This window comes from Rhinolophus hipposideros, assembly GCF_964194185.1.
Source record: "Rhinolophus hipposideros genome assembly, chromosome: X".
Classification (NCBI taxonomy): domain Eukaryota; kingdom Metazoa; phylum Chordata; class Mammalia; order Chiroptera; family Rhinolophidae; genus Rhinolophus; species Rhinolophus hipposideros.
Window position 1 is genome coordinate 23641502 of NC_138046.1, and position 22471 is coordinate 23663972.

Here is a 22471-nt window from a genome sequence, read left to right on the forward strand (position 1 = left end):
AAAGGGGACTGGAATGGTAAAAGAAGATGTGATAGTTATCAATATTTATGCTCCCATTCAGGGAGCACTGAAATATACCAAGCAACTACTAACGGAACTAAAGGGAGAAATTGACCAAAACACAATTATACTAGGGGACTTAAATACATCATTGACAACTATGGATATATCATCCAAACTGAAATTAAACAATGATATAGCAGCTCTAAATGACACATTAGATGAAATGGACATAATTTACATATATAGAGCACTTCATCCTAAAACATTAGACTATACATTTTTTTTCTGGTGTACATGGAACATTCTCAAAGATAGAACATATATTGGGACATAAAGCTAACGTCAACAAATTTAAGAAGATTGAAATCATACCACGCATATTCTCTGATCACAAGGCTTTGAAATTGGACATCAACTGCAAAAAGAAAGCAGGAAAAAACACAAACAAATGGAGATTAAACAAAATACATTTAAAGAATGACCAGGTGAACGAAGTAATTAGAGGAGAGACCAAAAGATAGATAGAAACAAATGATAATGAGAATGCATCCTACCAAAACTTTTGGGATTCTGCAAAAGCAGTTTTAAAAGGGAAATTTATGGCATTACAGACCTATCTCAAGAAACAAGAAAAATCCCAAATAAATAACCTCACATAACACCTTCAAGAACTAGAAAAAGAAGAACAAATGAGACCCAAGGTCCGCAGAATAAAGGAAATCATAAAAATCAGAGCAGAACTAAATGAAATAGAGAACAAAAAGACAATAGAAAAAAAATTAATGTCACAAAAAGCTGGTTCTTTGAAAAGATTAAGAAAATTGACAAACGCTTGGCTAGACTCACTAAGATAAAAAGAGAGAAGACACTAATTAACAAAATCAGAAATGAAAAAGGGGAAGTTATCCCGGACACCACAGAAATACAAAGAATCATCCAAGAATACTATGGAGGACTATATGCCACCAAATTCAATAATCTAGCAGAAATGGACAAGTTGTTAGAAACATATAGCCTTCCAAGGCTGAACCATGAAGTACTGGAAAATCTAAACAGACCGATCACCAGTAACGAAATTGAATGAGTCATCCATAACCTTCCCAAAAGCAAAAGTCCGAGACCAGATGGCTTCACTGGTGAATTCTACCAAACCTTCAAAGAGGATCTAATACCAATCCTGCTCAAACTCTTCCAAAAAATTGAAGAAGAGACAGTACTCCCTAACTCATTTTATGTGGCCAACATTACCCTGATACCAAAACCTGCTAAGGATAACACAAAAAAAGAGAATTACAGAGCTATATCTCTGATGAATACAGATACAAAAATCCTAAACAAAATTCTAGGAAATCGAATACAACAATGCATTAAAAAGATTTAAAAAAAAAAAAAAGATTATTCATCATGACCAAGTTGGGTTCATCCCAGGGGCACAAGAATGGTTCAACATTTGCAAATCTATCAATGTGATACATCACATAAAGAAATAAATAACAAAAATCATATGATTATATCAATTGATGCAGAAAAAGCATCTGACAACATGCAATGTCCATTTATGATTAAAACACTTAATAAAATAAGTATAGAAGGAAAATAACTAACATAATAAAGGCCATATGTGACAAGCCCTCAGCTAATCTCATAATTAATGGTGAAAAACTGAAGTCCTTTGCTTTATGTTCAGGAACACGACAGAGCTGTCCCCTATCACCTCTGCTATTCAACATAGTGTTGGAAGTCCTTGCCAGAGCCATCAGGCCACAGAAAGAAATAAAAGGCATCCAAATTGGGAAAGAAGAAGTGAAATTGTCACTCTTTGCAGATGACATGACGCTATATATAGAAAACCTTAAAAAGTCCACCAAAAAACTATTAGAAACAATGAACGAATACAGTAAAGTTGCCGGTTACAAAATCAAGCTACAAAAGTCCATTGCGTTCCTATGTACAAACAATGAAATCTGAGAAAAAGAAATCAAGAAACAATTCCTTTTGCAATTGCAGCAGAAAAATAAAATACCTAGGGATAAACTAAGCCAAGGATGTGAAAGACCTATATGCTGAAAACTGTAAAACATTTTTCAAAGAAATTGAAGTAGACACAAAGAAATGGAAAGACATTCCGTGCTAATGGATTAGAACAATCAACATAGTTAAAATGGCCTTATTACCCAAAGAAATATACAGATTTAATGCAATCCCCATCAAAATCCCAATGGCATTTTTTAAAGAAATAGAACAAAATATCATCAGATTTGTTTGGAACAACAAAAGACCCCGAGTAGCCAAAGCAATCTTTAAAAAAAAAGAACAATACTAGAGTTATCACACTCCCTGACTTTAGCTTGCACTACAGGGCTACAATAATGAAAACAGCATGGTACTGGCAGAAAAACAGACACATAGACCAATGGAATAGATATTGAGAATCCAGAAATAAAACCACATAAATATGGACAGATAATTTTTGACAAAGAATCTAAAAGCATACAATGGAGGAAAGACAGCCTCTTCAATAAATGGTGCTCCGAGAATTGGATAGCCACGTGCAAAAGAATGAAACTGTACTGCTATCTGTCACCATGTACCAAAATTAATTCAAAATGGATCAAAGACTTAAGCATAAGACCTGACACAATAAACTGCATAGAAGAAAACATAGGTACTAAACTTATGGACCTTGGGTTCAAAGAGCATTTTATGAATTTGACTCCCAAGACAAGGGAAGTAAAAGCTAAAATATATGAATAGGACTATATGAATGGCTACCATCAACAAGACAAATAGTAACAAGTGTTGAAGAGGCTGTGGAGAAAAAGGAACCCTCAGACACTGTTTGTGGGAATCCAGACTGGTGCAGCCGTTATGGAAGGCAGTGTGGAGGTTCCTCAAAAAATTACGAATAAAATTACCATATGACCCAGCAATCCCTCTCCTGGGTATCTACCCAAAAAATCTTAACGTGTTTATCCATAAAGACACGTGTGAAGATTTTCGCAAACAGTTCCTCTGATAAGGGACTAATATCCAAAATATACAAGGAACTCATGAAACTCAACAACAAAAAAACAAACAACCCAATTGAAAAATGGACAGAGGACCTGAAGAGACATTTCTCCAAAGAGGACATACAAATGGCAAATAGACATATGAAAAAATGCTCAACATCGCTAATCATCAGAGAAATGCAAATGAAAACCACAATGAGATATCACCTCACCCCAGTCAGAATGGCTTTCATCAACAAAACAAATAGTAACAAGTGTTGGAGAGGCTGTGGAGAAAAAGGAACTCTCATACACTGTTGGTGGGAATGCAGACTGGTGCAGCCGCTATGGAAGGCAGTGTGGAGGTTCCTCAAGAAATTACGAATAGAATTACCATATGACCCAGCAATCGCTCTCCTGGGTATCTACCCCAAAAATATAAAAGCATTTCTCTATAGAGACACGTGTACGCCAATGTTCATTGCAGCTTTGTTTACGGTGGCCAAGACATGGAAACAACCAAAATGTCCTTCGATAGATGAATGGATAAAGAAGTTGTGGTACATATACACAATGGAATACTATTCGGCGTTAAGGCAAGATGATATAGGAGCATTTGTGACAACATGGATGGATCTCGAGAGAATAATGCTAAGTGAAATAAGTCAGACAGAAAAAGCAGAGAACCCTATGATTTCACTGATATGTGGTATATAAACCAAAAAGAACAAGACAAACAAATGAGAAACAAAAACTCATAGACACAGACAATAATTTAGTGGTTACCAGAGGGTAAGGGGGTGGGGGGTGGGTGATGAGGGTAAAGGGGATCAAATATATGGTGACGGAAGGAGAACTGACTCTGGGTGGTGAACACACAATGGGATTTATAGACGATGTAATACAGAATTGTACACCTGAAATCTATGTAAATTTACTAACAATTGTCACCCCAATAAAATTAATTAAAAAAAAAAAGACACGTGTGCTCCAGTGTTCATTGCAGCTTTATTTACGGTGCCAAGGCATGGAAACAACTAAGATTTTCCTCAATATATGAATGGATAAAGTAGTTGTGGTATGTATACACAATGGGATACTATTCGTCGGTAAGAAAATACGAATATAGGACCATTTGTGACAACATGGATGGAACTTGAGAGTATAATGCTAAGCGAAATAAGTCAGACAGAAAAAGCAGAGAGCCCTATGATTTCACCGATATGTGGTATATAAACCAAAAACAACAAAAGAACAAGGCAAACAAATGAGAAACAAAACTCTCAGACACAGACAATAGTTTAGTTATTACCACTAGTGTGGAGGGGGGTGGGAGACGAGGGTAAGCGGGATCAAATATATGATGATGGAAGGAGAACTGACTCTGTGTGTTGAACACACAATGGGATTTATAGATGATGTAATACAGAATTGTACACCTGAAATCTATGTAATTTTACTAATTGTCACCCCAATAAACTTTTAAAAAAGGAAGGGAGGGAGGGAGGAAGGGAGGGAGGGAGGGAGGGAGGGAGAGAGAGAGAGAGAGAGAGAGAGAGAGAGAGAGAGAGAGAGAGAGAAAGAGAGAAAGAGAGAAAGAAAGAAAGGAAGGAAGGAAGGAAGGAAGGAAGGAAGGAAGGAAGGAAGGAAGGAAGGAAGGAAGGAAGGAAGGAAGAAAGAAAGAAAGAAAGAAAGAAAGAAAGAAAGAAAGAAAGAAAGAAAGAAAGAAAGAAAGAAAGAAAGAAAGAAAGAAAGAAAGAAAGAAAGAAAAAGTCTTGTGTCTCTGACCCAAGAGTCTCGTGTCTTCTTCCAGCATCCATAAAACTTACAGGCTAATCTGTTGCTTGCCAGTAGAGTGGAGGGAGGGAGGGAGGGAGAGAGAGAGAGAGAGAGAGAGAGAGAGAGAGAGAGAGAGAGAGAGAGAGAGAGAGAGAGAGAGAGAGAGAGAAAGAGAGAAAGAGAGAAAGAAAGAAAGGAAGGAAGGAAGGAAGGAAGGAAGGAAGGAAGGAAGGAAGGAAGGAAGGAAGGAAGGAAGAAAGAAAGAAAGAAAGAAAGAAAGAAAGAAAGAAAGAAAGAAAGAAAGAAAGAAAGAAAGAAAGAAAGAAAGAAAGAAAGAAAGAAAAAGTCTTGTGTCTCTGACCCAAGAGTCTCGTGTCTTCTTCCAGCATCCATAAAACTTACAGGCTAATCTGTTGCTTGCCAGTAGAGTAAAATCTCAGAGCTTTCACTTATTGACAATCCAGTTTGTTTGGGTTTGTGTCACTTGTAATGAAAAGCATCCTGACTAATGTAGGTGGACTATACCACTGTGACAGTTTTTTAAGGGAAGGTATTTTAGGAGATTCTATTGTAGTGAATCATTTTTTATATAACTTTTGTTTTGTTTTGCTTTGCTCTTGTGCCATATAATGTAACTACGAAAAATTTAAAAAATATATTTTATTTCCTTTTTGTAGTCTCTCATTGATTTTCAAGAGGGTTCAGCTAAATTTCTAAATTTTAACTTCTTACTTCGGTCAGTTTCTTTTTCTTACTTATTTTGGGCAAGTTCTATATACTGGGTTTCAGTGCCTTTTTTTTCTCAGATTTCTCTTTTTTTCTGGCCCAAACCTTTGTTTCCTCAATATATTCTTGTTTGTGGCGTCTCACTTTAGTGACACTTCTGAAACTGATGTGTTTTGTGTTTGTCAAAAAGCATCCATTGTTCAACTTTTTTCCATGAATACTTTCAGGCTATCTAAAATCTACTCCAAGATTTGGTTTTCTCTGTCTTTGCCTTACTTGGCTTACACTTTATCATGTTTCATCTTTGATGTGCCTTTCTTAATGCCATGAATTAATCTGCCTCGTGCCTTTAGTAAACATGCAATTCCTTATGTCAACCCACCTACAATAATTGTCACTAGAAAATCATCCAGTAAATCTTAGTATTTTATGCTGATATTAGTAGACTTTTCTTCAAATCCATCTAAATTTTTGTCATCTTAATCTTTAAGAGGCAGTTTCTTGATTGCTATTCCTGCATACCTTGTGCTTCTGAATAATTTTCTGTCTCATGGCTCCTTCAGTGGATGGGTAGGGATCATCCTGCTCTGACTGCTGAGCTTTTCTTGTCTTTCATCGATTCTTAGGTTCTTAGATCCTGGTCACCCATTGTGATATTTAACAACTTAAATACATTTCCTTATATAATACATTCTTGAAGAGAATGTAGACCTGGGTGTATTTCCTTTTCTATTTTTATCTGTCTCTCCTGGTCTTCAAGATCTCATATCTATCTGCACAGGCTGACTTCTAAGATCTCATACTTCTAAGAACACTTACTTTGAACTTAATCTGTTTTAATTATTCCACTGTTCATGTTCTTTGATTTGGAAGATTATGTAACTTCTCTGAACTTTAGTTTTCTTAAGTATAAAATGGAGATGATAATGTCTGCCCCAGCTCATTAAACAGCTGTTGTGAGGGCAGGATTAGTTAACAGCATTGTTGAATGCTGGGTCCTCAAAAATGCCACCAGAATAACTTGTTGCTAAGCAAAATTAAGTTTATCCTTACTGTTGTAAGGAAGAACACTACCTTTACAGAGTATTGGTAGCATGTCAGGGGGGAAAGGTAAAATGGGGATAATTGTGAGGTTTGGGAATCTGAAGGTGGCTGTTTGAGTATGGGAGCTTGTTCAGAATTGGTTAAGGACCATGATGTAATAGTTAAGAATTGGACACAACAAGGGAAGGTTTTGAGACAAGGGCTTTGGTTTTAATCCTATCTGCTTAAATTTTTCTGTTCATTTGAATATTTCTTCCAGACATTTCTGGAATGAGCAACAGTTATTTGCAGTGTTTTCTTCATAAGCCAGTTACCTGGAATAGTAAAGTCATGTTGATGAATACAGTATAATAGTAAAATTACGTTTGATGAAACAGCCAAAGAATAAAATCATGTTAATGTAGGCAGTGAGCTGTGACAAGGGTGGGGGTCGATGTTTTTAGTTCCCAGTTCATGAAAGCACTTTGTAATTGATAAGTACTATATGGTTGTTGGTGGTAGTAGTATCGATAAGGCAAGCATTTTTTTTTATTCTTATGCTTTTTACCTAAATGCAATATATTTCTGCTTAAACTCAGTAGGAAAGGGAATCAATTCAAAATGACTAAACTTCTGAAGTGTCATTTAGCTTTCTTCAATACCTGGGCCCAACCTAGATTGAAAAAGTCAAGTACCATGTTTCCCCTAAAAATAAGACCTAGAGCTGATTAGCTCTAATGCGTCTTTTGGAGCAAAAAATAATATAAGATAATATAAGATCCAGTCTTATTTTACTATAAGACTGGGTATAATATAATATAATATAATACAATATAATATAATATAATAAATATAATATCAGGTACAATATAATATAATGTAATATAATATAATACCAGGTATAATACAATATAATATAATATAATATAATATAATATAATATAATATAATATAATAGTGGTTCTTATGTTAATTTTTGCTCCAAAAGATGCATTCGAGCTGATTGTCCGGTTGGGTCTATTTTTGGGGAAACATGGTATATAAACACTACACAATTCTTCTCTCCTCTTTTAGAAAGTGACTAATCATGAGAGATAATGAAGGGCAAATTCAGGGGTGGGTGTTAATTCAGGTTAATCTTTCATAACAAGATAAAATATTTGGGGGCAGATATACTCCAATATGCTGAGTGAAACAAAACTCCTCACCTAGCCAGCCAGAGGCAGCCTTCTCCTTCTTTATCTGCAAACAAAATATTGGTAGGTCTTTCCTTTCTAGCTTCCATTCTTGCCTTGATGCTGGCTCACTACTTAACTCCAGCTACATGGTATATAGACTTTTAAAAAACTCATTGGCCATAAACTGGAGAATAGGTTGCTTAACCCATACACTAATGTATGTAAAATATCATAAGATGATTATATTTAACATTGGACCAAAAGTCAAAATTTGGTTCTCCCAAGATCATTGCTACAGAGTCCATTGTCCCTAGTCTACATAAATATCAAATCAGTATTATTGATTAATCCTCTTTTATTTTGACAGTCAGGTGTGATTTTCTTCTAATAGATCTAACACTATTGTAGAAAATAAACAGATGCAGATGAAGGAGCATTGTCCTTTAGCATATATTATAGCTTTTTAGTAAGGTAGAACTTGTATATTAGTTTATTAACTTCGAAGAGCTCTTATGTGTTTGGAGTGGAGAAGGAAATGGCTACAGAAGCTGCTCTTAGTGCTTAGTATTGGTTACTGTTCCAAATTGATACCCAAGATGGAAGCTACAGTCTTTGGGTAACCCAATGTTGGAAGTGACATCCCAATACTTCTGCTATGTTCCCTTTGTTAAAAGCTAGTCAATAAATCCAGCCCACTTTGAAAGGGAGGAGATTGTACAAGGTTGTGAATACCAGGATTTGGGGATCGTTAGGGGCCATCTTTGAGGCTGCTTGCCACAATGCCTGACTTAGTGCTGCAGTTACTTCAAAGGCCCAGCAGTCATCAATGCTGTCTTCATTATGAAATCTTGTGAACTTGAAGAGTTAGCCTATGTATGAAACTGTCACCACTGTGAAAGAAGGAAATTCATAGAATCTTAAACTCATCCTATTTCATTGCTAGAAAGACTACAAGCATCACCTAGTTTAATGTTCCCTAGCATCCAGAGCACCAAGAAACCATTTGATTGTTTTCCCCATGGACTGCATGTTTAAAAAAATTGTATGAACCAAATAAACTACATTTAATAATAGTAGTAACACTTAATAGTGTTAATAGTAGCAACACTTAATAGTGTTAATGGTAGTAACACTTAATAGTGTTAAGTAGAAACTTTGGCATTAGAAATTATTGATTAGGGCTTCTGATAGCCTATGTTAATCCACTGAGTTGATAAATTCCTGCCTTTCTACTTTCCATGTTGCTGTATTCATGTTTTTGCACATGTTTATCTTAAACTCTCAGAATAGGGCTGTACAAATAACTCTCCACCTAGTCTGCCCTGGTTCTGATTTCACAGAGAATTCAATACATTAACACAACTCAAAAAAAAAAAATGGGGATGTCCGGGTGGCTCAGGTGGTTGGAGCGCTGTGCTCCTAACACGGACGTTGCCGGTTCGATTCCCACATGGGCCAGTGAGCTGCACCTTCTACAACTAAGATTGTGAACAACAGCTCAACCTGGAGCTGGGCTGCTGAGGCTGGCGCAAGCTGCCATGAGCTGCTGTGAGCTGCCGTGAGGGGCTGGCAGGTGACCAGGCGACCAGGCGACCAACTGGCTCAGCTGGGTAGAGTGCAATGCCCATAATACCAACATGGGCCAGTGAGCTGTGTCCTCCACAACTAGACTGAGAACAATGGCTTGACTGGGAGTTAGGGAGGGGGAGGGGAGGACAAACAGAGGGGGAGGGAGGAAGAGGGAAAAATGGAGGGAGGGATAACATGAAGAGATACTCGAAAGTCCTGATTACTTATTAATGATGTTTTTTTAAAAGAAAAAAAAACTGCTTTCCATTATGGGATATTTCTCCTTTTCTCCTCATTTCTTTTTTTCCTATAGCTGTAAGGTGTAGATAAAACAGCTGTGCTTAAAAGGAAACAACTGTTAATCGCAATTTTGTTTAGTGCTGTTGAACTGACAACCTGTCTGACAATTTTTTCTGATTCCCACCCACTCCCCCAAACTCTGGGCCTCTTTTGTTGCATACACATGCCAAATATTTTTCCATCTCAGGGCTTTTGCTCTTGCTATTTCTTCTGCCTGGAATGCTGGTCTTAGCCATCCCTGGTCTACTGATACCTAACTATTTATAGTCTTATTGCAGTGTGGGGTTTGACCATTGGAGTACAAATGTGTACCATCATGAATAGGAAAACTGGAAGGGGACTCAGAGGCTATATACCATGTTTCCCCAAAACTAAAACCTAACCGGAAAATAAGCCCTAGCATGATTTTTCAGGATGGCATCCCCTGAACATAAGCCCTAATGAGTCTTTTGGAGCAAAAATTAATATAAGACCCGGTTCTATTTTCGGGGAAACACGGTAGTAATTTTCCAATCTCAAAACAATGAAGAAAATAGATTTGCTCAGAATTGAAAGAATGCATCACATTCTTAAAATAAACTCAGAACAAGGCCAGACATTGAAAAGAATATGAAAAAACAAGGCAAAGAAATTATCCTTTTGCCAAGGGCCTTACATTCTAGTTAGAGGCAAAACTAACTTAAATTCACTGAACTGTATAACAAGTCTAAGGGAAGAAAACATTGCAATTTAGATTGAAAAGTTTTATGAAATCTTAATGGTGGGGTTCAACTTGTTTTGGTTTTCCAAGGGTAGAGCTAAAGTAAGAATCCACAGAGGAGAGGGAGAGAGGACTCAAGAGAAGAGAAAGATGTGAGGTAAGGGGACAAAAGTGGGAATGCACAGATAGACCTGTGATCCTGAGAGCTGAATTGCTGATTGAAATCTGCTGCTGCCACCAGACTTGCATCTTTCCTAGCACTGGTGTGACTTGGTCTTGAGTACACAGAAGCTTTATCGGATTATTACCTGGGTGACTCTACAGCTATTAGTCATAGGATCTGAACAATATACTGTTCTATTTTTACTTCTGTCCTGATAATGTCCCATAAGGACTGAAATTATGACCAGAAAATTAATTTATATGCATTTGGACAAGAAGTAAAAGAATAGGGAATGATTCTACATTCAGGCCATAAATTTCTGAAATTGTTTCGAAACACTTTGTGTTAAGAGTTTGGGCTGAATTTTGCATTAAACTTTGCACTCCTCCCCAGAGGGACTGGTGAGAAAAAATACCTGATCAGAGCATTTTAATGTTTTTCAAAGCTATCAAACAGATGTGTGCACATATATGTAAACACAATTGTAACACTGATCATTTGCAAGGCCAGAAAAGGAATGGCTGTTTTGTGCCACATACTAGTTGTTTTCCTGATTATGGAAATGAAACCAGCTACTTCATCTAAGCTTCTCAGAGGAAGTTTTCTTAGGGGTGTGTGTGTGTGTATGTGTGTCTGTGTGTGTGTGTGTGTGTGTGTGTGTTTTATATCCCTCAACAGAGTATTCAGCAAAATATTTTAGTGGACCTGGTAATGAAAATGGTACAGGGTGCCTAGCGATTAAGAGCATATTTATGTAAAGAAGAGACATTGCATCTAATACTGGGAAATGAACACACAGGACCATTTATGTTCTCGTTCATATTGAATTTCTGATAAGATCAGTTAGGCCACCTTCAGGGGCTTCTCAATACTCTTCTCTAATACTTAGTCCACAGTCTCAGACTGTCAGAATGAAGGAGGGTCCTTGGAGATCACTCTCCACTGTGTACATGAAGAAATGGCAACTTAGCAAAATAATGACCACACAGATTTTGACTGAGCTGACACTGCAATCTTTGTATTGTTATTTCCATTCTCTGTGCACTCTTTTTTTGGAGAACTCAAAACTCATATTTGCAGGAAGTTGATCGTTAAACAAAGTCAGTAAATGAGCCCTTTTTTCAAATGGAATAATGGAACCATGGTGATGTTAAATAATTTATCCACAGTTACATTGCCAGAGTCACAAGGCCAGAGCGAGGACTAGGTCAAGAATCTGTGTCACTGGAATGTAAAGTACAGCATAGGGAAGATAGTCAATGGTGTTATAATAGGTATGTACGGCGTCAGATGGGTAGTAGACTTAATGGGGTGATCACTTTGTGAGATGTGTAAATGTCTAATCATTATGTTTTTTTGTGCACCTGAAACTAATAATAATAAAAAATATCTGTCCTTCAAAAAAAAAGAATCTGTGTCACCATGCTCTGGCCATGCCCCTATTTGATAGCTGCATCAATGTTTAGGAAAAAATAGCATGTAATTAGGTGGTTAATTTTTCATTACTTGGACCAACTGGTATGTATTACATGTGACATTAGAAAGACTTTACCATTCTTCTAGAATCCAAAGTTTTATACTCATTTTTATATGCTTGTGTACACAGTTAGATTATGGTTAGGAGTGGAAAGAGGATAGTGATGTAGTGTACATAGTTGAATTCCATGGGAGTTTAGCCTTCCAAGAGCCCCTCAGCATGTAATAAGTATGCTTTATAATTACGTGCTTCTAATTTCTTTATAAGCATGTAATTAGAAGGCAGAAAGTAGTAAGTTCTATGATTGAGGTCTGGATCTGGATCTAATGCTTTAAATCAGCACCAAGAAGTTACTATAAGGCATAGATACAAGGGAGTGTCTTTTTAGGCTCCTGTTTTCTGTGAAGTTGGGGAACTCATTGGACAAGATAGGAAATAAATAGAACCATTAGATATACTTATTTCTTTAGATCTCATGAAGCAGGTTTGGACAACCATTACTCCTTCCTTTGTTAACTCAGCAAACATGTATTGAGTTATATTATATTAAAATAATAGATTGGGAGTATTTAAGAACTTACTATTTAGCTTATGTATTCAAATGAGCAATGAGAGTGAAGTACAAAGACAGTGTTAACTCTGGGTGAATTACCAGCTGAGATTGGAAACTACTTTGAAATAGTTTCCAATCTCAGCTTTCCCACTAAAACTTACAGTTAGTTTGAACATTGTCTGATTTCCATACTGTTTGTAGTAAAATATCATCCTCTTTTAATTGCACTCTCTTTGACAGTTTATCCATTTAAATTATTCATCCTAGTTTTGAAGGAATTCTATGCAAATCAACAATGTAATAAATACTACTTTTTTCAGAAAACTATATTCCAAATCATTTTATGAGGTGGTATGAAAACAGTCATACAACCAAGTTGGCTGTCTGTTGTTTGACTGATTTTCTAATTAAGGCCAGTTTGTGTTCACAGGCTGTCAAGAATGCTATGAAAGAGTCTCCTGAACAGGGTGGGAGGGTAGCGCGCATGACCTATAAAATCTCTTCCAGCTCATGAACATATGATTCAGTGAAAAGCTAAATTGGTGGTATATCAGATAGACACCATCTACAAATGACATTTAATGAGTTTTGGAATTTTTTCTTAGAGCTTGATAAGGACCAAAATTCCTATCAAAGGGCACAGCTTACCTTTCTGTTTGTGGAAACCATTATTCATTTGTCACACAATTTGAGATAGAGTATTATGTTCAATTTCACAGTGCTATCACTTTAAAATGTAATGAATTTTTCTTTATGTGCCATTTGCAGAATTCTTACCTAACCCCTCTGTTATTGGAGGGCAAAAGGTAGACTAGGACTTCACAGAGCTCTTACATACAAGAATGTATGTATTTGAAATGGCTGTGTGGAGAGGTAAAGGAGCTGTGATAGTGGCCTGTCTGTGGGGAATGCTCTTCCCCATCCAGTGCACGCTCACACACACATGCACATACACAGCACGGTGACCATATGACAGCCAATGGCATCTGTAAGGACAAGCGTTCTATTTGTAGGCATGTGTTTTATTTGTTCTAAAGCGGTGGTTCTTAACTTTTTTTTCTTTTTGGTCACAGATTAATTTGATGACCTTTTGACATCGTACATCATCTCCTCAGGAAAAAAAAAATAGGCTTTTGCACATATCCACAGACTTACAATTTATTAGGAGTTCAAGGACTACTTCAGGAGTTCAACATATTAGTCATGCTAAAGAAATCCTATTAATGTTATCTAAGCAATTATTTCTTTATTTGGCCACAAGACATTGGATTGCCTACCATGTACTCTGAGCTCTGTGCTTGATACAAAACATAAATCATTAGATTTATACTAACCAACCACGTGATATTGGGGCCATCCCTTGACCTCCCTAAGTCTAAATCATCTATAATATAAAATAAGAATGATCTAATCAGATGATCCCTAAAGTCCCTTATAGTGCCGTATTTACTAAGCCTTGTTCTGGGCACACAAGGGAATGCACAGTCCAAGCATCCAAAAAGGTTAAGACAGTGACCACAACCAGGCAAAAACAAGAAACAAAAGGAACAAAACACAACGTGAGATAGAGATGATGCATTACAGAATTGTACACCTGAAGTCTATGTAACTTTACGAACAATTGTCGCCCCAATAAACTTTAATTTAAAGACAAGAAAGAGGAACAAAAGATATTAGGTCATTCTAAACCCAGACACTTAGGCAAAGAGACTGTGAGGGTGCTGCAGCACCAAGTCTGCCTTTATCTGTGGTACTTTAATTCAAATAATAATTAATTATGTAATTAATGCTTTTAGGCTATCACATGGTTGTTTTACTTGATTGTTGGGTTGCTTTTAAACTTTTTAAAATCAAACCCTTTTCAACCAAGTATTTAATGGGTGTAGTTACTGTTATTGGACTGCAGGAGGTCGGGGAGAAGGTACCCTGTGTAGGGAAGCTTAGTGGAGTTTCACACAAACCCTTCCAAGAAAATTATATTTAAATGTTTATGTTATTACAGGCTCTACTGAAAGCATTTCAAAAGCTCTTAGTAAACTTGTCCATAGGCTGCTTATGTCTGTATTTATTTAGCCTTCAAATATTCATTTGCTCATGTTGGGATGTGTGTTTGTTTTAGTTTTTATCCAATGTGATTTGATTTTATTCTCAAGATTTGAATAACTGAAGCTTCAAATATCAGCATGTCCAAATAAGTTCATTATTTCTGGGAGATTTTCTCTTAACAAGTAGAAATTCATCAACAACAAATAATGACATATTAAACATATCAAATTGAAAATATCTTTATACTCACACTGGCGCTGAAATATGTCAGCCAATAATAAACAAATGCAACCCAAACACTCACAATTTTCTGAGAAGAGAAAATTAGCTGGTTTTAATATGTCTGGAAGATGAATCAGACCATCAATATTCTGTCATTCATATGAAAAATTTATGAGTGTCATCAAAATGGCGGCATGAGGTGAGCCTCTGTAAAGCTCCCCTGGAATTTACAACTAATCGAACAACAATAACTCCACAAAGGACTCCCTGCACAGTAGACAGGCAAGATTAACTGGCCCACTACTGAATTCACCTAAAGGTGGGACAATCGTGAGAGCTGGGGAGATGGGAAGGGAGAAGTGTGGAGACGGAGACGCGTGGGTGCAGGACACAGACCTAGCTCAGTGCTCCATGCTCACTGCATCCCGGAACTACCACAGCTGCAGGAGAGGGAAGAACTCAGACTGCTAGGGCTCTGCTTATGGCCAACAGGGCTGAGGGGGCAGCATATGACACAGCTGAACCCAACGCTCACGTCAGAGACCTCAGAGAAAACACTGAGGAAAGAAGGCTGAAAATGGTGGTTTAAGCCCTCACTGCCGAGCAGAGAACGGAAGCCTTAGGCACTTAGACTAGCCGGCCACTCCCTGCCCTCCCAGAGGTTGCCACGCCCCCACCTGCCGGTGCTACGAATGGAACAGTAGCAGTGTCAGATCAAAAGGACAGGATATTTGCTGTTCTGAGAACTGTGGACCGCAGACACAGATTCACAGCCCAACTAGTTCTGGCAAAGCGGAGGGAGCTGTGGAAGCAGGACCAGCTGTGGTGGTGGTCGCCACCATTGCTCTGGGCCATCTCTCACAAATCACACCGCCCCTCGCCCCACCTATCTGGGCAGATCCCTGCAGGAGTAAACAGAACTGCTGAAACATACGGGCTCTGAATCTGGTGCAGAAAGAGCTTTGGAACTTCAAAAGCTCTACGCATCCCCACAGAGATGTGGCGCCCTATGACCCAGGCGAACTGTTAACAGAGGAGAAGCCCATCTCCCAGGGAATCCCCCCATTGTGTGAGAAGCTGAAATAGTGCAGAGAAAGCATAGCACTACTGTGAGAGACAAAAAAAAAAGGTTGCAGTCGGAGACAAAACACAACATTCTACCAAAAAGTACTGACTGGCAAACAAAAGAAACACCGTTTCCTATCAACCTGTTGCAGAAGCCACTCCTGTACATCTCTAGGAAGAGAAATAATAAATCAGTAATTGCCATGAATAACCAAGGAAACAAGACAGCTCAGAAAGAAAGTGAAAAGTCTCCAGAAAAGGAACTTAAAGATATGGAAATATGTGACTTAAGTGACAGAGAATTCAAGATTGCAGTTCTGAAAAAATTCAACAAGATACAAGAAAACACAGAAAAGCAATTTAAGGAAGTCAGAAACGCAATCAAAGAACAACATGAGCATTTTACTAAAGAGATTGGAATTTTTGAAAAGAACCAAAGAGAATTTCTGAAGATTAAGACTCAATAGAAGAAATTAAGAATGAAATAACCAGCTTAGGTAGTAGAGAAGACCGGATGGAGGAAAGACTCAGTGACATCGAAGACAGAAAACTGGAAATTACACAGATGGAAGAAAGAGACTTGAGTCTTAAAAGAAATGGAAGAACTCTACCAGAACTTTCTGACTCTATCAGAAAGAGCAATATAAGACTAATGGCCATAACAGAAGGAGAAGAAAGAGAGAAGGGAACGGAGACTAAATTCAAACAAATTGTTGATGAGAACTTCCCAATCTTGTGGACAGAACTGGATCCTCGATTCCAAGAAGCAAACAGAACACCTAATTACCTCAATCCCAACAGGCCTTCTCCAAGGCACATTGTATTGAAGCTGTCTAAAATCAACGAGAAAGAAAGAATTCTCAAGGCAGCCAGGGAAAAGTAGACAGTAACCTACAAAGGAAAGCCCATTAGATTATCATCAGATTTTTCAGCAGAAACTCTACAAACCAGGAGGAAATGGAGCCAAATATTCAAACTAATGAAAGAGAGAAATTATGAGCCAAGAATAATATATCCAGCAAAGGTATACTTTACATATGAAGGAGGAATAAAGACCTTTTCAGACATACAGAAGGTGAGGGAATTTTCTACTACACGACCTGTACTACAAGAAATACTAAAGGAGGCTATTCGACCACCGTCAACAGGGACAATTTGTGGCAACATAAAAAGGGGGAGATTAAAGGCCTCAACCGCAATATGGGAATGGAGAAAGTAAACGTGCTGAAGAAAATGGAATACTCTAAATATCAAACTTTCTTTACATGCACTTAAGGGTAACCACTCAAACAAAATCCAGAACAGAAATATGTACTGTAATAAAAGAAGAAATAGACAGAAACATCATAGAATACCACCACACAGAAATAATAGACAGCAATAAAAAGGCAAAGAAACAATGGAGACACAACCTTACCAGAAAACTAAAGATAGAATGACAGGTAATCCTCACATATCAATAATCATCCTAAATGTAAATGGACTGAACTCACCAATCAAAAGGCACAGATTAGCAGATTGGATCACAAAACTAAACCCAACCATATACTGTCTCCAAGAGACACATCTCAGCTACATGGACAAGCATAGACTCACAGTGAAAGGGTGGAAATTGACACTACAAGCAAATGGTACCCAGAGAAAATCAGGTGTACCCAAAATGATATCAGGTGAAAAAGGTAACAAGAGACAAAGATGGACATTTCATAATGGTAAAGAGGAGTATACAACAAGAAGACATAACAGTTATCATTATTTATGCCCCCCATCAGAGAGCACCGAAATATACCAAGCAACTACTAACAGAATTAAAGGGAGAAATTGACCAAAACACAATTATACTAGGGGACTTAAATACATCATTGACAGCTATGGATAGATCATCCAAACAAAAAATAAATAACGAAATAGCAGCCCTAAATGGCACATTAGATGAAGTGGACATAATTGACATATATAGAGCACTTCATCCTACAACATCAGACTATACATTATTTTCGATTGTATATGGAACATTCTCAAGGATAGACCATATCTTGGGACATAAAATCAGCCTCAGCAAATTTAAAAAGCTTGAAATCATACCAAGCATATTCTCTGATCACAAGGCTTTGAAATTGGATATCAACTGCGAAAGAAAGGAGGAAAAAACACAAATACATGGAGATTAAACAACATACTTTTAAAGAATGACTGTGTCAAAGAAGAAATTAGAGGAGAGATCAAAAGATACATAGAAACAAATGACAATGAAAACACATCCTACCAAAATTTTTGAGATGCACAAAAGCAGTTTTAAGGTGGTAATTTATATCACTACAGGCCTATCTCAAGAAACAAGAAAAAATCCCAAATAAATAACCTCACGTTATACCTTAAAGAACTAGAAAAAGAAGAACAAGCGAAACCCCAGGTCAGCAGAAGAAAGGAAACAACAAAAATCAGAGCAGAACTAAATGAAATAGAGAACAAAAAGACAATAGAAAAAATTAATGTGGCAAAGGGCTGGTTCTTTGAAAAGATTAACAAAATTGACAAACTCTTGTCTAGACTCACTAAGATAAAAAGAGAGAAGACACTAGCAGAATCAGAAATGAAAAAGGGGAAGTCACCAAGAACACCACAGAAATACACAAGATCATCCAAGAATTGTATGAAGGACTATATGCTACCAAATTCAATAACCTAGAAGAAATGGACAAGTTCTTAGAAACATATAGCCTTCCAAGGCTGTACCATGAATAACTGGAAAATCTAAACGGACCTATCACCAGTAACAAAATTGAATCAGTCATCCAAAACCTTTCCAAAAGCAAAAGTCCGGGACCAGATGGCTTCACTAGTTAATTCTACCAAACCTTCAAACAGGATCTAATACCAATCCTGCTCAAACTCTTCCAAAAAATAGAAGAAGAGACAGTAAGTACTCCCTAACTCATTTTATGAGCCAACATTACCCTGATACCAAAACCTGGTAAGGAAAACACAAAAAAAGAAAACTAAAGACCAATATCTCTGAAGAATACTGATGCAAAAATCCTAAACAAAATTCTAGCAAATCGAATACAACAATGCATTAAAAAGATTATTCATCACGACCAAGTGGGGTTCATCCCCGGTGCACAAGGATGGTTCAACATCCGCAAATCCATCAATGTGATACATCACATAAACAACAGAAAGGACAAAAATCATATGATTATATCAATTGATGCAGAAAAAGCATTTGACATAATACAATATCCATTTATGATTAAACACTTAACAAAATAGGTATAGAAGAAAATACCTTAACATAATAAAGGCCATCTATGACAAGCCCTCTTCTAATCTCATAATTAATGGTGAAAAGCCGAAGCCCTTTGTTCTACTTTCAGGAACACGACAGGGCTGTCCCCTATCACCTCTGCTATTCAACATAGTGTTGGAAGTCCTTGCCAGAGCCATCAGGCAAGAGAAAGAAAAGGCACCCATATTGGGACTGAAAAAGTTAAATTATCACTCTTTGCAGAAGACCTGATGCTATATATAGAATACCCTAGAGACTCCACCAAAAAGCTGTTAGAAACAATCAACGAATACAGTAAAGTTGCTGGCTACAAAATCAATGTACAAAAGTCCATTGCATTCCTATATACTAACAATGAAATCTCAGAAAAAGAAATACAAAAAACAATTCCCTTTGCAATTGCATCAAAAAGAATAAAATACCTAGGAATAAACTTAACCAAGGATGTGAAGGACCTGTATGCTGAAAACTATAAGACATTTTTGAAAGAAATTGAAGAAGACACAAAGAAATGGAAAGACATTCCGTGCTCATGGATTGGAAAAATCAACATAGTTAAAATGGCCATATTACCCAAAGCAATATACATATTTAACGCAATCCCCATCAAAATCCCAATGGCATTTTTTAAAGAAATAGAACAAAACATTCCTCAGATTTGTTTGGAACCACAAAAGACCCCGAATAGCCAAAGCAATCTTAAGAAAAAAGAACAATACTGGAGATATCGCACTCCCTGACTTTAGCTTGTAGTACAGGGCTACAATAATGAAAACAGCATGGTATTGGCAGAAAAACAGACACACAGACCAATGGAATAGAATTGCGAACCTAGAAAGAAAACCTCATAAATATGGACAGATCGTTTTTGACAAAGCTAAAAACATCCAATGGAGGAAAGACAGCCTTTTCAGTAAATGGTGCTGGGAGTATTGGATAGCCACATGCAAAAGAATGAAACTGGACTGCTATCTGTCACCATGCACCAAAATTAATTCAAAATGGGTCAAAGACTTAAGCATAAGACCTGACACAATAAACTGCATAGAAGAAAACATAGGTACGAAACTTATGGACCTTGGGTTCAAAGAGCATTTTATGAATTTGACTTCAAAGCCATGGAAGTAAATGCTAAAATAAACAAGTGGGACTATATGAAACTTAAAAGCTTATGCACAGCAAAAGAAACTATCGAGAAAATAAAGAGGCAACCAACTGAATGGGAGAAGATTTTTGCAAACAGTGCCTCCAATAAGGGGCTAATATCCAAAATATACAAGGAACTCATGAAGCGCAATAACAAAAAAACAAACAAGCCAATTTAAAAATTGTCGGAGGACCTGAAGAGACATTTCTCCAAAGAGGACTTACAAATGGCTAATAAACACATGAAAAAATGCTCAACATCACTAATCATCAGAGAAATGCAAATAAAAAACACAATGAGATATCACCTCACCCAGTCAGAATGGCTGTCATCAACAAGACAAATAGTAACAAGTGTTGGAGAGGCTGTGGAAAAAAGGAACCCTCTTACACTGTTGGTGGGAATGTATACTGGTGCAGCCGTTATGGGAGGCAGTGTGGAGGTTCCTCAAAAATTTACGAATAGAATTACCATATGACCCAGCAGTCCCTCTCCTGGGTATTTACCAAAAAAATTTGAAAACATTTATCCATAAAGACACGTGTGCTCCAATATTCATTGCAGCTTTATTTACGTTTGCCAAGACATGGAAACAACCAAAATGTCCTTCGATAGATGAATGGATAAAGAAGTTGCGGTATATATACACAATGGAATACTATTCGGCGGTAAGAAAAGATGATATAGGAACATTTGTGACAACATGGATGGACTTGAGAATATAATGCTAAGCGAAATAAGTCAGACAGAAAAAGCAGAGAACCATATGATTTCACTGATATGTGGTATGTAAACCAAAATCAACAAAAGAACAAGGCAAACAAATGAGATACAAAAACTCATAGACACAGATAATAGTTTAGTGGTTACCAGAGAGAAAGGGGGCTGGGAGGAGGGAGATGAGGGTAAGCAGGATCGAATATATGGTGATGGAAGGAGAACTGACTCTGGGTGGTGAACACACAATGGGATTTATAGATGATGTAATACAGAATTGTACACCTGAAATCTATGTAATTTCACTGACAATTGTCACGCCAATAAATTAGAAAAAAAGAAAAGAAAAATTTATATAACTCACATTAAACACATCAGATCAACTGGAAAATTATAGAGTAATTAAATGTTATAGAGGAAAGAATTTTATTAGTAGAGCAACAAAGACACTCTTGACATGCCAAGAATGGTGCCAAGACCATATCCTAAAAACCCACAAGAAAGTGCAGACCTGCTAGGCTAGAGAGTGTGATAAATGAGTCGGTTCTCTGGATCCTTAAAGAGGGAGAGCCCAAGGTATCCACATTCATAACAAATGTGTGGCTAGGCCTGGAATATGCCAACGCACTGGAGAAGAGGACAGATAGTATACAGGCTGAACTTACTCCTTTTTATTTAAATTGAAAACATTTTGAAGTAAAAAACAGAAATGCTTTCAAACATATGGGTAGGCTTGTGAAGATAAGTACCTTTTCTCCTGTTTCTCTACCCCTCTTCCCTAATAACTGCTTTTAGGTCTCCTGGCTATTTTTCTATCTACATATATTATCTTAATAACCATGATTTAAAATTTTATCTTAGTGATGTTGTGGTCTTCTGCTCTAATAGTTCATTTACCCCGCCATAATCTTCTCTCTGATCTCTTTCTCCAAAATCCACATCACTATTAATTTCTCTACTACTTCATCCACTGTATTTCTGTATCCGTCTCGTGTTGCATCGAGATTCTATGCTTGACAAGGACATTTATTTTACACTTCAGTGCTTTCCTTCATTTCTTTCCGTTTTACATTCTGCACTCTATCAACAAGTCACTTTGCTTTTACATCATCAACGTTATTAAAGCACACTTTCTTTTCTCTAATCACTTATTTTGCTGGAGTAGATCATTAAGTAAGCTCCTAAGAAAGGTGTGTGTAAGGCAGTTTCTGAACTGTTAATTACTTGAAAATATCTTTATTTGGGCCTCACACTTGATTGATACTTTTGGAATAGAATTCTAGATTCAAAATCATTGGGCTCGGGGTTGGTTATTTTCTTTTCTCTACTTTCTTTTATCTTTTTTTGATCTCTTATTAGTCAGATATTGGGTCTCCTGGACCAATCCTCTGTAACTTATATTTCTTTTTATATCTGTCTCTTTGATTTTTTTGCTCTGTGTTCTGGGAACATATTCTCAATCTGGTGAAACTCATGGTTCATTGGAAAGCCTTTTCTAGGCCACAGTTGACTCCCCACCCCACC